Raw genomic sequence first — 22,213 nt, 5'->3', positions numbered from 1 at the left:
GTCTGAAGAGGGAAGAACGTGGTGCCCAGCCCTGTTGCTGGTGTTTGGTAATATGGCTGTCAGCAGCCATGAATCTGCTGGTGCTGAAGAAGCTGCAGCCTTGCACAGCAGGACTACAGTGAGCAATGATGGAGCGATGTCCATGGCAGCTTGTAGAGACTTACACGAAGTATTATTAAGAAAAGATCAAATTCCTGCTGGAGTCCAGGCTGTGTCAGGCAAACACTGCCTGTTTCTTTCTGCTCTTCTTCTGCAGTGTGACTTTTGCAATGCCTTTTGGTCAACACAGGGAGGTTTATTTGTCATTTTCACTGTAAGTGTGGCTAGATGACCTTGATGACAGTGCCTGGTTGCGTTTTTGAGAGCACACGCTAAGTGGCTGAGCCAGGATCACCACCAGCAGATCATTTCCCACAGCCTACTGTGAAGGCAGTAAATACAATAACTGCTCTGTGCCAGCCACGGTAGGGCTCTGAAGCACAGGAGCACACCAGAAAAACTACAGTTAGAGAAAAATACCAGAGCTGATTCAGTGGATAGGCCTAGGATCCTGTGACGGGGGTAAGAAATAACTAATGTGTTCTGAATGGGCAGGGGGATGCCAGGATCCCTCCTCACAGCCCCTGAAATGCTTTGAGTGCTGTATGACTGTCTGAAGAGAGCTGTGGGAAAGAGGCAGAGCAGCAAGCAGCCAACATCTATCTATTCAGGCCACCACTGTCCTTTCCTGTTCAGTTTTTCATTAAAAGCAGAACAAAACCAGAACCTCAGTGGCCAGAGGTGTGATCTGGTCACGAGAGAAAATCAGAATACTGCAGTTTGCTGCTTGTACCATAAAATGTGTTTGCTGAGACTCTCATGGTTTAACACAAAGCACTGAAGAAGTAATGTTTCTAAAAGATAGTTTTGAAAGTCTTGAAGTTTCTGGTTATAACTCGTAGCTTCTTGCTTATCCCTCTTCATTCTAGTTGAGCATTTGCTTCATGCTGTGGATGGAGTGAGCCTCAGATCTTTTCCTCTTTGCCAAGGAGAGATTCCTAGTTTTCTTTCTGTCTTGTTGCATTCCTACCACAACAAGCCAGATTCCAACCCTCAAATCAGTGCCTGAAGGAGAGTTTGCTGCAGCTTTGTCTGGAAGGACAAGCATTGCAGAGCTATAAGAAGGGTGATAGAGGCAGAGCCAATGCCCCTATGGAGTACCCATCACTGGGGCTTTTATGAGTGCATATCAGTGGCTGTGGAGACCCCCTTGGTAAGTGTCACATGGCAGGATCCCACCTTGCACACTCCAAGCCTATGCTGCAATCTGAGGGGTGCAACCACAAAATATGTTTAAAAAAAATGTATTCTTGATCCTAATTGAACCCAGTTTAGAGATACCCAGAGAGAATAGGGCTGATGTTTTCAGCTTGGAAAAGCCATTGTGCAACTCAGCCAAATAAATTAATGAAGTGGTAGCAAGAAGGGCAAGATTGTTTTGAAATAGGAAGGAATTATTATTGTATATTAAGTTGATTATGCATCAGGGTTGAAATGTACAGAATGGGTGGGCTATGCTATAGCTGGGAGAAGCCAGGCACACAGCCAGAGGCACACAGGCACACAATGTGTGCGTTTGTGTGGCTGGTGGCAAGCAAATCCGTCACCCTCATTGGAGAGGACTGCAAATGGGAGTAGGGCCTGCCAGATGGCAGACATCCGGAAAGACACAAGGAGAGAGCAAAGCGTAACCACATTGTGCATGGCCTGGCCACAGATGGGAATCTGCAAATCACAGTCCCAGTGCGAGCGCACAGGAAAACGCTGACAAAGTCAGAACCAAGCTCCAGAGCCTCCTCTGAGCAACTGAAAGTTTGGGGCGAGGGTCCAGGTGGATCTCATCCATGGTGCACAAAGCCAGAGGAAACTGCAGGCCTCACTGTGGCTGAGCTGCTGGCTGTGTAGGGCACACAAGAGGGTTGAGGGATGTCAAAACTAACTTCACACTACTACTACTGCTCATTAGCTCTGGGGCTAGCTAGGCACTGGATCACCCTGTACATTATACTGGATGGGAATTTCAATATCATGAGGAATGCAAATATGTTCCCAGTTACCTTCTCCTTTGGTTGCCACCTTCCATGGGCAGCCACAGGATAAGGTGTCCTGGAGCTACTGAATGCCGATGTGGGCTGGGGACAGGGCATTTCTGTGTAGTTCTTTTTGTGGTTGCATTGTGCAAACAAAAATTATTCTAGGCTTGAATTCCATAAAGTGAAGACTAGAATAGTTGGAAGAAAATAAAGGCTTTTTTTTTTTCCTCCAGCATCCAGGCTGCATTTGACTGCTTCTTGCTTCTTTGCAAAACTATTTGTCTTTTTCCCTTTCAAGGAAGTCTGCAACACAGCAACGTGAGACTCATGACCATGTCCACTTCTATGTCCTCATCTGCCTTTGCTCAGGACACAGGAGGGCAAGGATAAGCAAGGCAGAAGTTGCTCTTCAGTCACTTTGGGCTCAAGGATTGTGGCACACAAGGGCAGGATTCTCTTCTCTGACATCTTGAAGTTTTATTCTTAACCCATATGAGCCCAAATAAGAGAGGTCTGAGGGGCCTGGATATCAATTTTCAAGATACATAGAATAACAGAATCATCAAAGTTGGAAAATACCTTTAAGATCTTCTAGTCCAACAGTCAACCCATCACCACCATGCCCACCAAATCGTGTGCCTCAGTGCCACACCTACATATTCCTTTAGGATATCCAGAGATGGTGACTCCAGCACCTCCCTGGGCAGCCTGTTCCAACACCTCAGCATTCTTTCTGAGAATATTTTTTTCCTAATATCCAAACTGAAATTAACATTAAATAATCCAATATTAAGACAGGGACTGGCATCTCATTAGGGTACTGGCACAGGACAGTGGGAGCATTCCTGGAAGCCAGGCAGACAAAAGCCCCTTCCCCTTATCTGATGAAGTCTTCCTCAGCTTCTTGCAAATCCAAATGAAAGCAGGTAGCTCAGAACAGCTGACTGGATTTACACTGAAGGACACACCTGTTTGGACAAATCAGTGTTTCTGAAGCCAACTACTGGTATGGGCTTTGAGTTCTACCCTATCCCAAAAATAAGACCTAGGAGAAGCACTATGATTTGGGTCCCATGTCTACAGTATATCTTCTGTGCAGTAGCTCTTTAGACCTCCTTTGTGTGTGTGTATTTGCTGGGAGGCTGGGTTGATAAGAAGGGGGCTTTGTAAAGGTATGAGCTTTTCCACTCTGCTGCGATATAATGAGCTGCAAATGACTTGTCAGTTCATGTTTCCAATTACTGTTATTACTATTATTTAAAAAATGTGGGTGTTTCTGAAATTGCTTTATATCAGATGATAAGTATACTCGTTCTTTAGTTACAGTAATTAACATTCTGAGCTTGATTCTGCCACCTCAATTGCTTTAAGAGCTGGGGCTGGTTACCACATTTTCTATAAATAGATTACAACCTCCTCATTTTAATTCCTGATGTCTCAGAGATCCCCCCTACCTGCCTCCATGTTTCCTGTTCCTTATCCCTGTCATTCCTTTAGTTTTCCTCACACCAAATTATATCTCTTGAAAAGGAATGCTCCAGGTTTTCTTGATTTTTTTCTTATTTTTTTAATAACTGAAATAAAAATGCCATTTCTAAGCAATTACCATCTCTTGGCAAGTTGGTGTGGAGCATATTTGTTCTCACCAGCTCTTATGAACAGCTTCTGTGTTAGCCTCTTTCGGGCCACTGTTGAGTTTCCTACGATGGTGCAAACATCCCACTGCCCTGGGAGGGGACATTGTATAACTGCCCTGTGGAGCAGCCTGAATCATAAAATCATAGAACATCCTGAACTGGAAGGGTGCACAAGAATCATTGAGTTCAACTCCTATCTCCTGCATGGGCAGGACCACTCAAAAACCAAAGCCTATGTCTGTGAGCAGTATTCACTTGTTCTTTATGTGCTAGGGACACCTGTTTTAGGGTGCCAGAGGTTCCACAAATGCCATTTCCATCTTCCAATGAAGGCTTTATCCCAGACCAAACCACAGCATTCAGAAGAACTGTACCAGCCCCTTGTACACCACTGTTAAAAGAGAGATTGCACCTCATTAAGATGCGATGAGTAACATGTTTGAAAATGAAATTAAAATGTTTTTCAGTCATTCATGAACCCTTTTTTAATACAGTATGAAGCTTGACAATATCAGTGGTTGTACTTTGATCTGATGAAATCTCTGAATGGGAGCACATTTAGTAGGTAGTATCTATTCTGGCAGTGAACCAGTAGGTAAAATCTGCTTTCATTGCTCTGTGGAATAAAAGTTTTGAATTTTGCACTGTACTAAACTGCTTATTGCCTTGAAATAAGCAGCAGTAACACCCAACTAGATGCCTGTATATATTGTTCTTGCGAATGGACTGATCCATGATTTTAGTGCTAGTGGTGGCAATGGTGATGAGGAGACGGTTGGACTAGATGATCTTGTAGGTCGTTTCCAACCTTGTGATTCTATGGGAAACAATCTAGCAGACAAATCAGCCCCTTCATGAATTAAACCAAATCTTTATTTGGATATGAGGCATTTGTGCCTGAGAGAGCTATTATTTTGGAAAAGGCCCATAAATGGGCTTTCTAAAATCTGGGCTTTGTGTGTCTTACGTATGCAATTCTCACACAGCCATGAGTTATGCCTTGCTCTGCAGAAACCAGCAGTCTTCTGTGAAAATGCTGTTGAGACCTAAAGCTCCAACTGAAAGGCAAAACACAGTTCGGTATCTGGCCAAGCCACTGAGCTGCTTAAATAGTTCCTCTGCCTCCCACCTTCTTTCAGCCTTGCCCTTGGGGCAGGAATTACCATTTCCGATCTGTTTCCCTATTGCACAACACTGAAAAACTTCTTATAACCAAAAGAGAGAGGGAGAAAGTTTACCCAGAAACAGCTGACCACTCTCTGCCAAAAATAAGCATTAGCATATCAAGATAATTATGCGTGCTTTCAGTCAGCCCTATCAAAACTCACTATCTCATGAATGTCATGGGATTCAATGTTTTCTTCATTCTCCAGCCGATAACAATCAAGGAACCACATGAAAATCTTGATTTCTTTAGCAAACTTACAAAGTCACACATGAATTTCTAGATCTGTGGTTGCTGAGAAAACATGATGAAAGAAAACTTCTGAAGGTAAACGAAATCATCTCGCCATCATTCCGACCCTTTGTTCACTCCTCCTGGGTTAAAATGTGTAATGCTTTTGGGTTTTGTTGTTTTTTTTTCTGTTTCTTATACGTGACCACACAAAACATGGTTTGTAGTGAAACATCCTGTAACAGTCTCTGCTCTTTTGGATAGATTGTTTCTCATACAAGGCCATAACACAAACAGAGGCTTTATAGCTGATCTCTACTCATCGTATATGGCCCTGAGAGCAGGGAATGGGGCTCAGGCTCCCCCCTCTCCCATGCAGATTAGGAAGAAATGCGGCAAAGGAAGAAGCAGGCAGCAGGCATCCCTACCCCCATGTTCTGGACACGTGCTGGCTACCCACAGCCTGGCTGCTGAGAGATGGGAGCCTTGCATGGCTTCCGCACAGCGCTGGCTGTGGAACAGCCCACAGCTGTTAATGCTGTGGTGATAGGGATGGTGTGAACTGCGGTTGAGTAGCCACTGATGGACAGCTCTTTATTGGAAAAAAAGAAAAAAAGAAAAAAGTATCAGGATAATAAATGCAGTATATAATCCACACTAAAGAATATGGTTTGGGCAGGATTCTTCCCAGTGATCTGGATGATGCTGTTTGCTACTGTGTCACATAGCTTTCAAATGTGGACAGATGTATTTTTGTCACATGATATTTTTTCTGGCCTCCGATAAGCTTTCAGAGACAGACTTAGTTTCCTTAGTGTTTCTTTGTATTCACACAGCTTTGAAACATCTACCATTAAGCATGTTGCAGGGTTGAAATGCTTGCCTCAGGAAGAAATGTGAAAAAGAAAGAAAAACATAATAGTTTCCGATCATCAAATATTTTGAGTGAGTCATTTGCCTGCATAGCTAGATAAATGCAACAGGACATCCTGTAGCCGTTGTGCAGTTACTTTAACTTCTATTTTTTTCCCTGTGACATAAATTGTGAAGTAGGGAAGAAAGTACAGTGAAGTCCTGTGTGGGAAGCTTTACTCTCCTCTACATTTGGATTCTCTCCCGTGACATGAAGGGGAATTTCTGGGGCAACTACCCACCTGGGTGTGAAAACACAGAGATGGGCCATGGTCTCTTGTGGGACAAGCAGCAGGGAATTCAGGGGTAAAACTTCCTGAGGGAGGTTAGAAAAGCTGATGTTATTTTTCTGAGGTTTTTGTCTCATGAAAAGTTTCAGGTATTACCAGCATCAGAGGGAGAGAATAGCACTGAGCCTTCACCAGAGCCTTCCTGTAAACAGAGCTGAATTTGTTTAGCTCTTGCATGGCATGAGAAGAATCTCTAGGAGATTTCTATTCTTTCTTTTGGATGCTGATAAACGGCCACAGCAGAATACCAGTAAAAATGCCACGACTGAAGTCAAATTCTTCTCCTAGAAAAATGAAGTATAATTCTGGTCATACACTTGATTTATTTAAAATCAACAGAGAGAGAAGGAAAACCCTGGTAGAAAAGAAAATAAATAAGATGTTTTCCTCATTCCATTCTATCTGCAAATACAAACAGAGCTTTGAACTTCAGATCCACCAAATGTCAGTCTGTTCTTATCCAAAGGCCTTGGAAAAAGATATCTTCTGTCAGGTAGATAAACACGTAGTCAGTAATCTTGGAGTGGGTGGTTTATGTGTATGTGTTTGTAGATACGTATATAATCACCAAAAATTAACAGCTTTAAACTACAGGTTAAGTGAAAGGGAATGAGTGAGGAGGCTGCAAATGAATAAAGCCTAGCATTCTGCCATATTTCTGATAGAATTTTGGAGGCACGACTCCACACCTAAAATAACTGTAATCTCTTGACATTCACCTTTCTCCTTGAAATCCCTTTCCAGGACTTATCTCTACTGTAACACTTAAAAGTAGCTAGCTGATGAAACTGGAATGGTGATGTGTCACTGAGACACAGAGGATTTTATTCCAGTCATTATAAATCTCTTTACTTAGTATCAGGAAATGCCTTTGTTCACACAGTACATAGCACTGTGGTATCCAGTTGTAATCATAATAAACCCCGTTAATAATTACCTCGAATCAAACCTGTCAAGAAATATGTCTCACAACTTTATGAACTGATAGTGAGACGAGGGCAAGCCAGAGTCTAACTACTATTATTATGTACATTTGATTCTGGCATTGTTATTCCTCTTCCATATGTGCCCAAACTCAGTAGGCAGAACAATAATAATGTGGCTCTTTCTTTACTTTTATTTACTATTCACATCAACAGAAGCTCTCTATAGCTCTCTTATATAAATCTGACTTGCACTTCTTCCACTCCCTTATTCTTTTTACTCTGTTCCTGATCTGGTCACAGGTACATGGGAAGCAAACATTTTGTTCTTTACGTTGGCAAACTTTTTTTTCCACTTTTCAATCACCAGTCCTCCTATCATGGTGCTATCTATTTCACAACTTATTTTGTCAATAAAATTTCTGCCACTCACTGTCTGCATTCCAGCTCTGGTTTCTTGCCCTAAGTGTAGACCAGGAAGTCTCTGGGGCAGACACTGGCTCTGGATCTATGTGTGAATGTTTACTTATCCTCAAAAAGCCCCAGCTCTAAACCTCAAAGTCCTTTTTACAGTAATGCTGATGTAGGTGATAAAAATTTAACCTTTTAATTCCAGTAACTGCTCAAAGCACTATTTTCTAGCTTTGCCCAAAAGGTAAAGGAGTCTGTGAGTTCATGGCTCTCATCTTTTAATCCAGCTTTGGGCACTGCAGCCTCTGTTGTTCTACGCTATTAGTGCAAAGCCTTTTCTTTCCCTCCCTTTTATTTGCAACAGCCTTCCAGAGCAACTTGTTTTTCCCTGCTTTTCTTCAAACATTACCTGAAACTTACCTTCCTCTCCTGATTGTTCTCACACAATTGTTCTCTAAACTCTAAACCTTTTGATATAGTTGGCTTACTAAAGTATGCTATGAAAAAATGGCACAGGAAAGAAAGCGTTGCTTTGTTCCTGATGATATTTTTATTTGTGCAGTGGCTGGGAACTCTCATTACTTACTAAGCTGCTTTCAGTGTTTGCTGTTGATGACAGTGATATCACTTTTCTGTCATGTTCTCATCAACTAGTCTGGTATAATGTCTTTGGACCTCAAAGCATACCTAATAAACCAACTTAGGGTTGTACTTGTTTTTATCTTTGATGACTGACACACTCAGTTCATAAAATAGGTGCTTTCTCCAAGTATTCAGTTGAAAAGGCTTTTTGAATTGATACCAAAAAAAAAAAAAAAAAGTTAATCTGGGAGGGGAAAGAGTTTGTTGTGCTGCTATACTCATAAAGTGAGTTATGCGCAATACTCTCAAAGCATATGCAGAAGCAGAAATGCATTCAGAAGCTGCATGTTGGTTTTGCACGAAAGTGTGTAATTCTGAGTGAGTTGACCATGGCTAGCCTGTATCAGTCTAGCTGAAGAGCATCACTGTCAGAGAACTGGTACAGATGGCATCACTGTTCCCTTCTTGAAGTACAGCATATTCTCACAGTTCTCACTGCTCTTCACAGGCTATGCTGAGGAAACTGGCCTTTCATGTCTAGGCTTCATTCCTGCATCCTGAGGCTGGGCAGCCTCAGTGGGACAGTTCAGAGCTGCAGTGCCCAAGAGGTGACATGGAGCCACTTCCCAAAAGACGTGCTGTGCCTGCCCAGGTTTTGGTTGCACAAATGACAGATCCACATGGCTCATTGCAAAGGAGTTTGATCTCATCCAATGCTTTCAGCCTCAGAAATCTCTAGATAGCTGCTGACAGGAGTAGGCTCTCACAGTGGCTGTCTTGTGCAGGTGTTTCCTGGTGGCCTTCGAGCTGAAGCAGGGCGTAACAGCCCTCTTGTACAAACAGCCTCCTCTGTGCAGCCTGCCATTCACAGCACAGCCAAATGAATAGTAATCAGCAGTCTGTCCTGTAGACCTTCTTGTGCCTCAAGCACATCTGCCTGTGCCTTTCTTTGCCTTTGTATCCTGCCACAGTGCACTGTGGTAGACACTTTCTCCTCGTGAGTATGAGATCCAGGCCAGGGATACTGGTCAAAGCTATCTGCAGCAGAAGATGCTCTCCTAGCAAGACTGTTATTTTGCGCTCAGATCTCACCCACACACTCCCCATCTGAAGGTCCTCAAAGTCTCAGGAGTTTCCTGAAAGCAATATTCTGGCACACACCAGAAAGGTGTGCTTGCCAAGCAGCCTGGAAGGGGTCACGAAGTGAAGTCCTGTATACCAAGTCCCTCTTTCCTCTAGATGTCTCAGTCAACGTGATGGTTTCTTTGAGCTGTGGGAGTCCTGTGGGACAACTTCTGATTGATTTTTCGTGTTTCTCTTCCTAAAAAAGTAGCCCTCACTGGCTCCTGTTCATCTTCATTCATATCCTCCACTGCATAGATGAGGGGAAAGTCAAGAAAATGGGGTACTTTTGAAGATTTGAAGTCATTGAATAAGATTTTACCTGACATGCCTGAGGCTTCTGCTTGGCCAACATTGTTTCTAAGTGCAATAATTTAATATTTTCATCATTCTAAGTACTATTTATTCAGAGTTAACACTGTAAGGAAGGATCAGATTACTAGGTTTCATAGCCTGTTTACAGTTAGCAAATAGCCTTAGTACTGCCGTGTGTTGTAATAGCAAGTTAATATCATTGTTGTCAGATCAAACCAGACTCTTGCCAAAGATATTTGTAACTTGCTTTCCAAGAGCCAGTCTAATACTGACTATAGCTATCATGTAGTTCTCAAATATTTGTTACTTTGAGTGTTAAATGCCGTTCAGCTTTTAAATGGAGCACAAAAATTTTGCTGTGGCAGGCAATGTTCAATCTATGCCATTAATAGAAACCTTGTTTTTCTCATCCACTTTGCCCTAGTGGCAAACATATATGAATCACAGAACCACAGAACCATAGACTGGCTTGAGTTAGAAGGGACCACAAGGATCATCAAAGGATCATCAAGATCCAACCTCCCTGCCACAGGCAGGGCTTCCAGATGCTAGATCAAGTACTAGATTGGGCCCCATCCAATCTGCCCTTAAACACCTCCAGGGACAGGCATCCGCAACCTCTCTGGGCAACCTGTTACAGCACCTCACTGCTCCCTCAGTAAAAAACTTCCTACTAATCTACCATGTAATCTAAATCTCCCTTTTTTTAGTTTAAAATCATTCCCCCATGTTTATAAACTCCCTTTAAATACTGGAAGACCAATATGATGATAACAGGTGCATCTTAACATCTTTTCCACATTTTTATTGTTTATTTTTAATCAGGATTTTGCTATTCTTGATATATTACTAAATTGAATGTAAAGAACCGTGTTTCTAAATCCAGTGAAATATCTGCCCACAGTGGTATCCCACCAGAACACAGGATACAGTATCTGGATACAATCTGCATGGTGGGGCTCAACCTTGTACACAACAAGCTGATTCTGACTCTCAGCAAATCTTTTCCCGCTCAGTAGATTTCTTCTAGCTGCTACCTGCAGAGCAAGTAATGCTACCTGAAAGCTGAAGTAACTTCTTCAATTTCAAAGATAACTGGACACTGGGGAGAGCAGGATGAAGAACTTCAGAGAGGAAAGGTTGTGCATCAACCAAAAGTGTGATCTCACTTTGAGGCCAGTGTTGCTGGCTTAGACCAGACAGCACATGCGTTGAGTGGGAGTGGGTTGAGCTAGAAGGAAGCTTATCTGAAAAGAAAGTCTTAAGAAAACTGAGACTAGTATACCAAAAAGAACTGAAGACAGAAAAACAGAGTAATGTAGGTTAGACTCCAAGTGCCCACTCATATCATGGCTCACTAAGTCAGACCAGGTAGCTGAGGGCCCTATCTAGTAGTTTTGAGTTTCTCAAGGGATGGAGATCTTGCAGGCTCTCTGTGCACCTGTTCCAGGTTTAGCCATTCTCATGCCAAGAATAATTCTCCCCAGACCCAGCTGGAGTTTTTATTGCCATTGTCTATTGCCTTTTGTCATTTCACTTTGCACCTCCAAGAATCTGACACCTTCTCAATAACACATTTTCAAGTCGTCAAAAAATATAATTAGACCTCTACCAAGCCAACTCTTCTCCATTATGAACATGGGTCTCAGCTACACCTCAAATATCATGCAGTCCTTTTTCTTAATCATGTTTGTAGCACTCTGCTGTGCCTGCTCCAATTTGCAACTCAATCCCTGGTGATTGAGGTGAAAAATAGTAGGAGAAAAGGTATGGGCAAAAGAAACTGTGGAAGAAAGCCTACAAAAAGTAAAGCCAAGAGCAACTAGAACAGTGTATGCAAAAGAAAGTGAAAGATGGAAGGTGAAAAAAACAACATGAGGAAACAGGCCACATAATTCCAGCTGTGAGCTGTAGTAGGTGTGTTACTAGAACACCTCAAGAATCTGGCTCAAAATACTTTTATCTGAGACATCTGTTGTTCCACCGCTTCACTTTAAAGATGAGTGTCAAGATGCATTTATTCCAAAACTGGCTTACTACAAATCTAATTAATGTTGCAGTAGTGTGCATAAGTTAAGGAGGGTATTAAATGGGAGGTTAAACACATATTTTCAAAAAAAATCAGTGATACTGCTGTGGTTTTTTTTTTCACATTCAACTTGATCTTTCACAAACACAGATATCCAAGACAAGTCTGAGGCACAAGTGTGGGGGTGGCAGCTACTGACATCTTTGCTCTGATTCCTTGATCTTCTTTGTGGCAGGTATGGCCATGAGCTTGCTGTGCACCACTTCCCCACTTGTTCTGAAGCATTCTGACCTTCTGGAAATTACTCTCCAGCTTAGCAGAATAGGTGTCACTTGGCAGTTTTTGCTTGAAGTGTTTGTCAGGGCTCTAGCTGTCACTGGTATGAAGATAATTCTTCTACTGTGTTGGGACTGTTGTGAATAGTCCTTCTGATTGTGAGCTTGACAGATCAACTGGCTGTTGTTCAGTGACTCCTCACCATGCTTGGCAGACATCGACTTGGCACAACAGGGCATGAAGCCACCTTGGAGGCCTGGTAACGTCAGTCCTTGACAAGGCACTACATGCATGCAAAGGTGATGGCAAACCAGAGCGACATTTTGAGTAATGTCACTGAGCCATGGGACAACAGCTGCCACCTTGAGTAGTGCTTGTCCTAGAAAAGACACATTTGCCTTTTTAGGGAAAACATTTGTAATTTATCTATAGCCTAATCCACTTTACGGTTTTAAGGATTGTCTTACAGTTCTTCTCCATTCAGGATATTGCTCAGTCAAGTAGATATTTTGCATTTTGATCTGCATCTGCAGATTATGAAGCACATACCTCTCTCTGCCATGGGTAAACTTCTTTCACTTTTGTTGTCTTTTTTACGACTAATCAGCCTGCTTAATCATAAAAAAAAAAAATGCTGTTAACAAAAAAATGAGATTTATACTGAAAGAATGGAGTTAATAATAGAAAGCACAACGTTTACAGAAAGAGGTAAGAACTTCACAGCACTGTACACTCCTAAGTCTAAATACAAAACAAAAGAGAAAATCAAAAGTCAAAGGAGATGATAGGGAACATGCAGAGCCACTTTATCTGGTTAGCTGTATTCCATCTGAGACTGTTTAAAAGCCTGAAAGAAATGGAATCCAGTTGAGTACCTTCAGTGAGGATATCCTAAGTATGGGTACTTCCTCACCAGGTACAGGATGGTTCTGATACCCTCCACTATGCTTGTATTTCCCCATTTAGTGGCATTTCTTGTAAGAGGTAAAAGACTTGGAAAAGATGCACTATCTTTTCAATTTCTCAGCATTCAACAATTTTGCAGGCACAAAACAACATCATTTTTTCCTATCTGCTTTCACCAGAATTATTTAACACAAACTGCAAGGCAGGAAAATCCATCTGTAGAGTTGTAAGGTAGCAGATTAGAATTAGAATAGCATAGAATGTGTTTTACATATTTTGGTTAAAAATGTTAAAGATGGGTTTATTTATTTTAGCTCTGAGATTGTACATTTCACAAGCTGAAGAAATGCTGATGCAAACAACAAATTAGCCACACTTACCATTATGCAATTTGCATACCGAATGCAATGTATGCATTTGTGTCTGTAGGAGCTCTACATAGTGCACGTCTGTTTATTTTTGGAAACAAACTTGGCTTAGCTATGTGTACAAGCTGACAAATTTAACCCTTTGTGAGCAAGAGGGCTGGAAGAGGGCTTGCTTGGTGAGAGCAGGGTGCATACAGATGTAGAACTGAGTTGTAGATGTAGCTTCTAGAACTATTAGATGTAAAGTTCAACACAAAGGAAATCTGCGTACTGGCCTCATAATACACTGCACTGACCTGAAACATACAGTAGAAAGTTTTCGTGGATTAACTTTGTATCAATAGATTTTAAGCTGGCTTTGCTATAGCAGAAATTCAGTGTCTCTCCCATAGTCAGACCCATCCCAAGAGTCTGCCCCATTGCCCTCTTGCCTCCACTCTGCACATCCTATTCAAAAATAAAGATCCATAGATGTCATCCGCAAGCCTACAGTCTTACATGCATTGGCCATCTCCAGTGTGTGCTGACGCTCACCATAGTCAGGCTTCTTTATCACAGATCTCAGCCCATATTCCTGCCTTGCAACAGATACCTTGTCTTTGCCTTGGCATTCACACGTGTGCCAGTACAGCACTGTCACTGACAAAAGTCAACCTCTAAAACTATGCAAGCCATAAAAATAGCTGTTGTTCTTCAGAAACAGTCCATCCCAACCCCATTCCTTACATACTGCTGCAGACATTTGTGGGCAATACACATCAAGATACAGTTCACAATTTCCCACACATGTTTCAGTGGGGCCATCAAAGGGACCTAGGAAAATTAAGAGCAAAAGACAAATCTCAAACATTCTGGCAGCTGATCCTGGACAAGAACTTGGGAAGTGCCCATCTTCCACATCTACAATACAAGTATGTCTGGAAATAGCTGCCATGTCCCCTTTTGCTCAAGATTTGGTTTTATTTTTGTATTTGTTTTTCAGTAACTTCCTGTACTCTTGTTTCCAGCTGAGAGCTTTATTTGGGGGCTTTTGCAGCAGGGATGGATAGAATCAGAGTTATTAAGGATTGACATCTCAAGCATTTGAAACCCTGCGGCAAAGAGCTGTGGTGGATGGGACAGTATGGCTGGGAATTCAGAGTCAGCAGGGCCTGGCTCCAAGAATGGGATTCAAAGAGCTTCAGGGGGAAACAGCAACTGGGAACAGGAAAATCAGAGAAAAAATGATTTACAGCTCATGTCCAACATATGCATGATTTCAAGTTACAGCAAACAGCTGTCAAGCACTCAGCAGAAAGCAATTAGTCAAGTTGTCCCTGACAACATGACCCTCCCCGTTTTCACAGGACAGGACAGGACAGGAACAAGCTGCAGCTGGTGGGGGGAATGGCTGTAGTTTCACTGGTTGCACTCTTTCCCTGTCACCATCTGCTCTTTTGACTCTCTTCTGTGAAGGAAGTAGTGTGAAAAGTGGAGCCTGGTTTGGAAGGGCAGCTTAGCAACCTTCCAGCTTCCTCTTAGTCACACTGCACAGCCTTGCTGAAGCCTTGTCCTGAAGTGGCAGTGCAACAGCTGGGTTGCTGCTAAATGCAAGAAGTGGACTCATACCATATTAGGGTGATTGAGCAACTCTATTGCTCTGAACAGGCCCAGCAGCAGGTCTGTACTCTACTTGGCTACACACCATCAGATGAGCAGGAGATATGGAAGATGTGAGTGCCATGTTCTTTGCCAGATCAGCCAGCTCAAATGGATAGCAGTAAAGTCATCATGACTAATTGCATCCGTCCTCCTGATGAAAGATTTGCCAGGTCAGGAGACGAGGAATAAAGAAATCACCCCCCAGTGTGTTGCTACTGCTGAACAGCTGAATAGCCACTGCCACGTCTGAACAGCTTTCCCACATGTCTTCTTTAGCCACAGAATGTGCAGGCTGAGACCTTCATGGGTGACACCTCCCAGCTCACACAGGAAGCCGTCACCTTCCCAAGCCCAAGGCTAGTTGGCAACGCACAAGCAAAAATTAGTGTTTTTAGGTTTAAAATAACATAGACAATCTTCCTGATGCTCAGTGGCACTGTGTTTTCAGTCCCAGACAAGAGCTGCTGTCACAAACCCTGGGGAACAAGGGGACAGGGATGATAATTTTGATCAGTACCAAATGTTTTCAGCAGTGCTACCAAGTGACTTCATTAATTCCATGTCCACATATGTTGCTTGATGCTCTGCTACTCCAGAGGAAAACAAAAGCTGCACTGTGAAGGGATGCTTCATATCACTGCATGGCTGTGGCCGGGAAAAAAGACTGCTTTCCTACTGCTACTGCAGCTGTTCAAGAGTGGCTTAAACACTGGTGTTGCACAGCAGAAATGCCAATGGTGGCCTGATTCACTTTGGTGAGAAAGTTTTCCATGAAAACTATCTTGGAAAGATATACTTCTGCAGCAGCTCGCTCTGGAAGCCACCTTCAGAAGCACTACATTGCCTCTGCACTAACATTTCACGTGACAGAGGGCAAGGAAGATGCAGGCTGGATGCCCGATCAGGCTGCCGAGATCAGGCATAAGGCCCATTGCTCAAGGTTGCAAAAAAAAATCCATTCTAACAAAAATGTCTCTACTGTGCAGTCTTTCTAATTTGAAATGACCACACACCTGCTATTGAATTAGCTCAAAGCTGTTTTTTTCGGGTAATTTAATATTAGTGTCACAGAACTGTGTGCTAAATAAAATTCACACTTTAATAGTGTGGGCAGCCTCGTCAGACCAAAAAAGGAATCTGCAAATCTTTGAAAGTGAAGGTCTCATGGAACAGCTTGTTTGCCAGCTCACCCTTATTGTTGCCCAGATGAATGAGCTGTGAAGTTCGGCTGCTTTTCTTGGCTCTGTGAACAAGATGATATTCATGAGAATGAAGATCTTTCACTTGATCTGTCACTTCTCGGAGGAAGGCAATTTGGACAGTTCACAGAATACACATAGGCCATTTTCAGTCTCCATCACGATACTCTTGAGTGCCATGCCACAAACACAACTAAGCTCATTGCAACCAGTTCTCAAACTTGCTAGCTGCTGAACATGCTTTGGTTCACTAATGAGCATTTATTTCTGCTCACAGCCATGAAACAAGTTGGGGGGCGGGGGAGGGGTGAAGGATTCCTGTGTATCTAAATAAAAAGGTAATGGTGGGTGAATCAAATATCTAAGATTAGCAAAGACACAGAAGAAGGAGCTTTTTCTTTACTTCAAAAATTAGAGTATCTCAAGGTAAGAACTTTTCCTATGTGCTGTATTACTATGGCTCATTCATGGGAATTTGAATAAACTAGATGAAATAAAAAAGGGGTGCCTTTAGGATTAATGACCCGAAAATGTCAGTGTAATAAAACATAGCGGGCTGTGCATTAGACACAGGAAAGATTCCTCTCTTTGAATCCACTGAGTAGGTGTCATGTTAGCTTGAACGACAGGTCAAACACAGGAAGAGCCGAATAGGGATCTGCCCATTATCCCCTAAAGTGTTTTTAAATCATCCAGAAAAGTCAGCATGCAAATCTGATCATAAAGTAAGGCAGGTCACATTTCAAATAATCGCAATGGAGCTGAAATTGAAATTAGGAATTTTTTTTGTTTTCAGGTTTTTTTTCCACCAGGCTTCAAACTGCAAACCAGAAGGGGAACTTGTGAAATAATATCCAGAAATATGAGTGCATTAAGTTTCTTTGAAAAGTCTTCATCAAGAAAAGCACATTTCTTCAAACAAAATTTGAAAATACTCTTCTTGCAATGTTCAGTCTATCTTCCCCTTCAAACACAGGGTACAATAAGGAAGGAGGCATTGGAAAATGAATACCAAAACATATTGCTTTCATTTATGCTTATAATTCACTTTTCACTGCTTCTTTAAAAATCACTTTGTTCAAAAGAGGGGTAACAATTTGGGCTCCAACTATTTAATGATAATCTCTCGAGGAAGAAATAAAATATAGAAAAACAATGCAAGCAGTGACCACATAAATGCTGGAATTTCTGAAGAAAATATATTATGCTGTCAATGAAATGAGAACAAGGCTCCAAAGCTGCCTCAGTGTACAAAGCCAGATTATTTATTGTTTTAGCTTTGCATGCATCTTTGATCTCCCTTCCTGTCATTCTACAAAGAATTTAAATCTCTGTAAACCTATTTTGGAACAAAGTGATCTTTTCCATGCTTTTTTGCATTGATTGAACCTGAGTGTTCCTTGAGATCTCTCAAATGACTGCTCTGGATGCTACAGTTATGATTTCATGACTAACTAGCATTCTTCTATCACAGCTCTGCTTTCGTGTTCAAGCACAGCATAGAAAGTAATCAGAAGCTGTGGAAGCAGGGAGTAGAAACAGTGAGAGACACATTTCTTTTGAAGCCTGCTGTTTGCACTGCCTGTGATAAAATCTAATTTACTGTCAGACATTGTCCCCTACATTTAGTGCTAACACGTTCTCCCAGATACAACCTAAACGATGACTGGTTCAGTAACCACCTACATGAGTGAATAATAGGATTGTTAAAGACTCTACAGGCTTATGTATATGACAGTAATTAACAGTGCCTGAGGGAACACTGCTGGACCTTGGAGCTCCAAGAATACAGATTAACTTAATTCTCAGCCCAGGCCAGTTATCACTCTCCAAAAATTTCCAGAGCTGATCTGGAAGTTAACATGGGCCAGAGACTATTCAAACAGGAGTTTGCATGTAGTCCCCTTATTTGAGATGCCAAGAGAGTTTAACAGTGCAGACACCACGGGCTGTTACAGGGCCAGCTGGCCTTGGCACAGAATTGTCTTACAGCCATGTTTGATTCAGTAGTAGCAACGTAGTCTGGGAATCAAGCCTGCCCAAAGCAGAAAATAAATTGCCAAGTATAAACTCTAGCTGGCTAACAGAATTCAAGACTTTTTTTACGAGGACTTTCACTGCAGTGATAGGCGTGAAGTTTCTTTCACATTCCATTTTATGTTCCCCATACCCACCAACTTTCCTGATCTAAACATAAAGACAATTTAAAATACATGACCACCAGTAGATACAAAGATGTAGGGAGGCTGAAGCAAGTCTTTATTTTTCCCTCTTGATGAGTATATAATTAGAGAGAGTTCCTTTCCTGCTTATGCTGTACAAGGCTAGACTTGGTGCATATCTGTCTTACAAGAAGGAATTACGGTGCATAAAAAGGTGACTTATTTCAAATGATACCAACAACCTGTCTTTTTCTTCTTAGAAAGTACAAAATATTTATTCTACTTCAATTCTTCTATGTATTAGCTCTTTCAGGGCAGAACGGATTAGTTTCTGCTACGCCTGCTGAATCTAATACTTGATAGCAGCCCACTGAGGACAGTTCTAAAGTTTTTTGATTCTTTTGAATTATTCACACTATAGGCAAGATTGCATTTTACTAGATCTCTAAACTCTAGATTATACATTTATAAAACTCGGTTCCGTTTTATTTGCAATAATGCTTTTGTGAGAGAAAGTGAATTTTAAAACAAGCGGAGAGAGGAAATGGGAAAGAAAAGAAGGCCAGTGTGGGCTCTGCTCACTACTTCTCTACAAGATACAAGACCAAGGAACTTATCCTGTAAAGGAAAAGGGAAGCATGAGTCACTAGCAATAGGACAGGCGGGACTGATTTAGAAATGAGGCAAATCACATTCTGATTGCTTCTACAAATACAGCTTTCTGTGGGATCAAGGTAGTGGTGCTCAAGCCACAGCCTAGAGAGAGGACTGCAGTGCGTTCTAGTTGAGTGATTGTGCCAACTGTACATCACTGTGTGTGGCAGACCTTCAGATCCGTGCCTGAGTTCTGTATGTTCCATTATCAGTTTGCTTTCCTGGGAACAATTTAGGTTCTTCTCTTAACCTCATAGGGTATGAGCTGCCTTGGGATACTTTCAGTCGCTAGGATGCTCCGACGGAAGGCCTCACCAGCTTTACTCCTAGTTGGGCCTTATTAAAAAGGATGCAGAGATACTTTAGCACATCTTGTGGCTACTGCCATTTTTATTGTTCTCCAAACTTGTTCCACGGTCTTCAATGGTTTATGTTGAAAGCATAAATGCTTTTCTTTTGAATTTCTGCCTTTGAAATCCCCATGACTTGAACTTGCCCAGGTGGCCTGGCAGGACGCACGTGATGTCCTGATTCCAGTTCTTGCGCTGATCAGCTGCATCCTCTAGGCAGTATGTCTACACACCTTTATTTCCTGTTTAGAGTTTTGTTGATCTATGCAATTTTATTTCACTTTTCAACAGGCTAGTAAGCCATTCTTTGTTTTCTCCCAAGCCAGCTTTCCAGCTTTTACAGTCTTCATAGAATCACAGAATGGATTAGGTTGATTATCTTCTGGACCCACTCCAACAGCTTCATGTCCATCTTGTGCTGGGGGCCCCAGACCTGGTCACAGTACTGCAAATGGGGCTTCACAAGGGCAGAGCAGAGGGGGACAATCCCCTCCCTCTCCCTGCTGGCTACCCCTCTTGTGATGCAGCCCAGGATACAGTTGGCCTCCCAGCCCCCATGGATCTTAGAGGCTACTGTAACACCAAGCACTGAAAAAGTTGCCCATGATTTTTAAGGCTGTTAGTGGAACAATTAACCTCTTCAGTTTTCTCTCTGGGGCTAGCACTGTCGCACCCCGTTGTAACACATAACGAAGGCCATACAATTATCTCCCAGCCACGGTTGCCATACTCCCGTTGGTGTCAGGCAGCGGTCTCTTTCACAGCTCCTGCCACACCTCGCTCCTCTCCACAGGACACATTCCTGCTCCTCCAGGAGCTTCCTTGCCTCGGGGCAGCTCCGCTCCAACAAGGGGCTGTGCCAGCGCGTCCCGTTCACATCCTAACAACCCCCGACCGACGGCTCTTCGAGCTGGCAGGGGACAGCGAGCCCAGCCTCGAAGCAGCCGTGGCCCACACCCTCCTACCGAGAGCGCTTTCCCCCAGCCCGTCCGCATGCAAATTGCAGCCCCGCACCAGGAAGTAGGCTGAGAACCTCCCAGCCAACCGCCTGAAGCGGAGCGAAGTTCCTCCGCCGGCTGCGCCCGTCTCCCGGCCGGCGGGGCAGCAGCGCCGCGCTCCGCAGCTCACGCCCGGCAGCCCCCGGGAACAGTGGAGTTTCCTCGCTGCTTCCCAACTTTCGCACCCGGGAAAGTAAGTGCCTCCGCCGCCCAGGGGCCGCTTTGCGGGCGGGAGTCGGAGCTGGAAGAGGCGGGATGGAAGAGGAGGAGGAGGAGGAGGAGGAGGAGGAGGAGGAGGAGGAGGAGGAGAAGGGGGGCAGCCGGCCGGCCCGAGGAGCTCCTGCTCGGGGTGCACCATGGGCGCGGGGAGGGCGGAAGGACGGCGGAGCCTGGAGGGTCCTTGGGGCAGTTGGGGTCTCAGAAGAATGTTTTGCCTCTTGCCGCTGTGCCCTGCTTGCTGTGTCAGGCTGCTCGGAGCCGGGTAGCAGGGTGTCTGAAGGCAGAACAGCAGCCTCAGGAGGAGAGGTGGCCCCCGGGTATTCCTCCTCAATTGCTTTTTCCAGGAGGAATAGTTTCTGGAGCATCGCCCAGCTTAAAGCTGCTTCCTCTTCGCTGTGTGCTCAGGCGTACTTTGGCTTAAAAGAAAACGGCATTGTGGTGTTTCTTATGTGGTGTTTCCTGCTGGCTGCTGCCGTGACGATGCCGTGTGCCCAAGGAGTGGTCGCTGGGGGGCTTTCTTTTGATTTTGATTTCGGATCTGAGTGTCAGGTTAGGTCTGTGTAGTTCTGCATTTGGCATTTCTGTTGAAATTGCATCTTCTGCGTGTTGGCAAGCGAATGCGTTCATGAGAACTCATCCTCCTGCTCCACTGACCTCAGTTGGTGCGAGAAACTGAAGAGATTAATACTTAAAATCTGCTTAGCTACATGTATACACATCTATACAGGAAATATCCTGTATATCCACATACTGATATGACTTCCCTCCCTATGTATAGGGAGCACAACGATTCTTATTCTATTGTTTTCCCTTAGCCTCCTGATCAGTACCTCATCCCTTGCCCTTCATTCACACCTTTGAAAAAATCCCAGTCAGACCCATCCCATCTTGGCACAACCAAATGCCAATTGGAAACGACCTGAAAGAGTTCTGTAATCTAGACATCTTAATGTTAGTTGCAGGTATGAATGGGTGGGTAATTCTATGCTGATCGTAGTACTACTAAAGAGTTATTTTTTTCCTTATTAAAAAAGTATTTGTTGTTGTTGGGAAATGGCTAAGCTCAGTTTTACCAAAGAGAATCACATCGTGGGACTTGTTTCAAACCCAGTGCTGAATGCGGAGAAGGCATTGCTTGTTTTGTGATAGGACTTCATATCTTTACAGTAGGTACCACCACCAACACTGAAGGGTGTGTGAGAAAAATCATAGCTTTCTCTGAAAAAGCAGCAACAGGCTGCAGCAGAAATCACTTTGATGCTGTTAAATAGGATGTTATAAAGTCTTGGGCAAAGATTAAAAATTAATGAATTCTGTGATCAACAGATTTCTCATTCTGTTTCTCTCTTCTGAAATTTGTGGTGTTTTTCTCTCTCCTTTTCAGCTTTGTGAGCTATAGACTAGCTAGAAATGAATTGACTTAATAGCATGGAGTTCTATTTTAATTGTATGATGTTGACATATATATATATATGTATTTAACCATGATGGTGTAGAATGAACTTTCTAGTCAGTACAGTAGTTGTCTGACTTGAAGTTATTCTGCTTTTCTCCTGCAGTTTGTTGAATAAATAAGGTTGAGGTTGTTTACATATATATACATACATAAGTTTTCCGGTTTGTTTCTGTATGAAGGAAAGGCTGAAGCCTTGTAAGTGCCTTTGACCAGCAGAATTATGCAATGACTTTTACTGACAGTGCAATGAATTACAAAACTTGCACATCTGTGTAATTGAAGCTAGCTCCTTTCT

The 22,213-nt window shown here is 43.0% G+C and overlaps 1 protein-coding gene across 2 annotated transcripts in view; it reads left to right on the top strand.

Moving 5' to 3' along the window:
- The first annotated feature begins 20,256 nt into the window (after positions 1-20,256).
- Positions 20,257-22,213, top strand: part of LYN (LYN proto-oncogene, Src family tyrosine kinase) — a 44,239-nt gene continuing 42,282 nt past the window's right edge. For both annotated transcript variants that reach the window (XM_048939922.1, XM_048939919.1), the window contains exon 1: positions 20,257-20,436. The gene's annotated coding sequence lies outside the window, so the exon portion shown is untranslated. The remainder of the gene's footprint in view (positions 20,437-22,213) is intronic.

The sequence above is a fragment of the Lagopus muta genome, chromosome 3 (assembly GCF_023343835.1).
Source record: "Lagopus muta isolate bLagMut1 chromosome 3, bLagMut1 primary, whole genome shotgun sequence".
Classification (NCBI taxonomy): Eukaryota; Metazoa; Chordata; class Aves; order Galliformes; family Phasianidae; genus Lagopus; species Lagopus muta.
The sequence above is the reverse complement of the archived record's forward strand: the minus strand, read 5'-3'. Positions and strand labels throughout refer to the sequence as shown.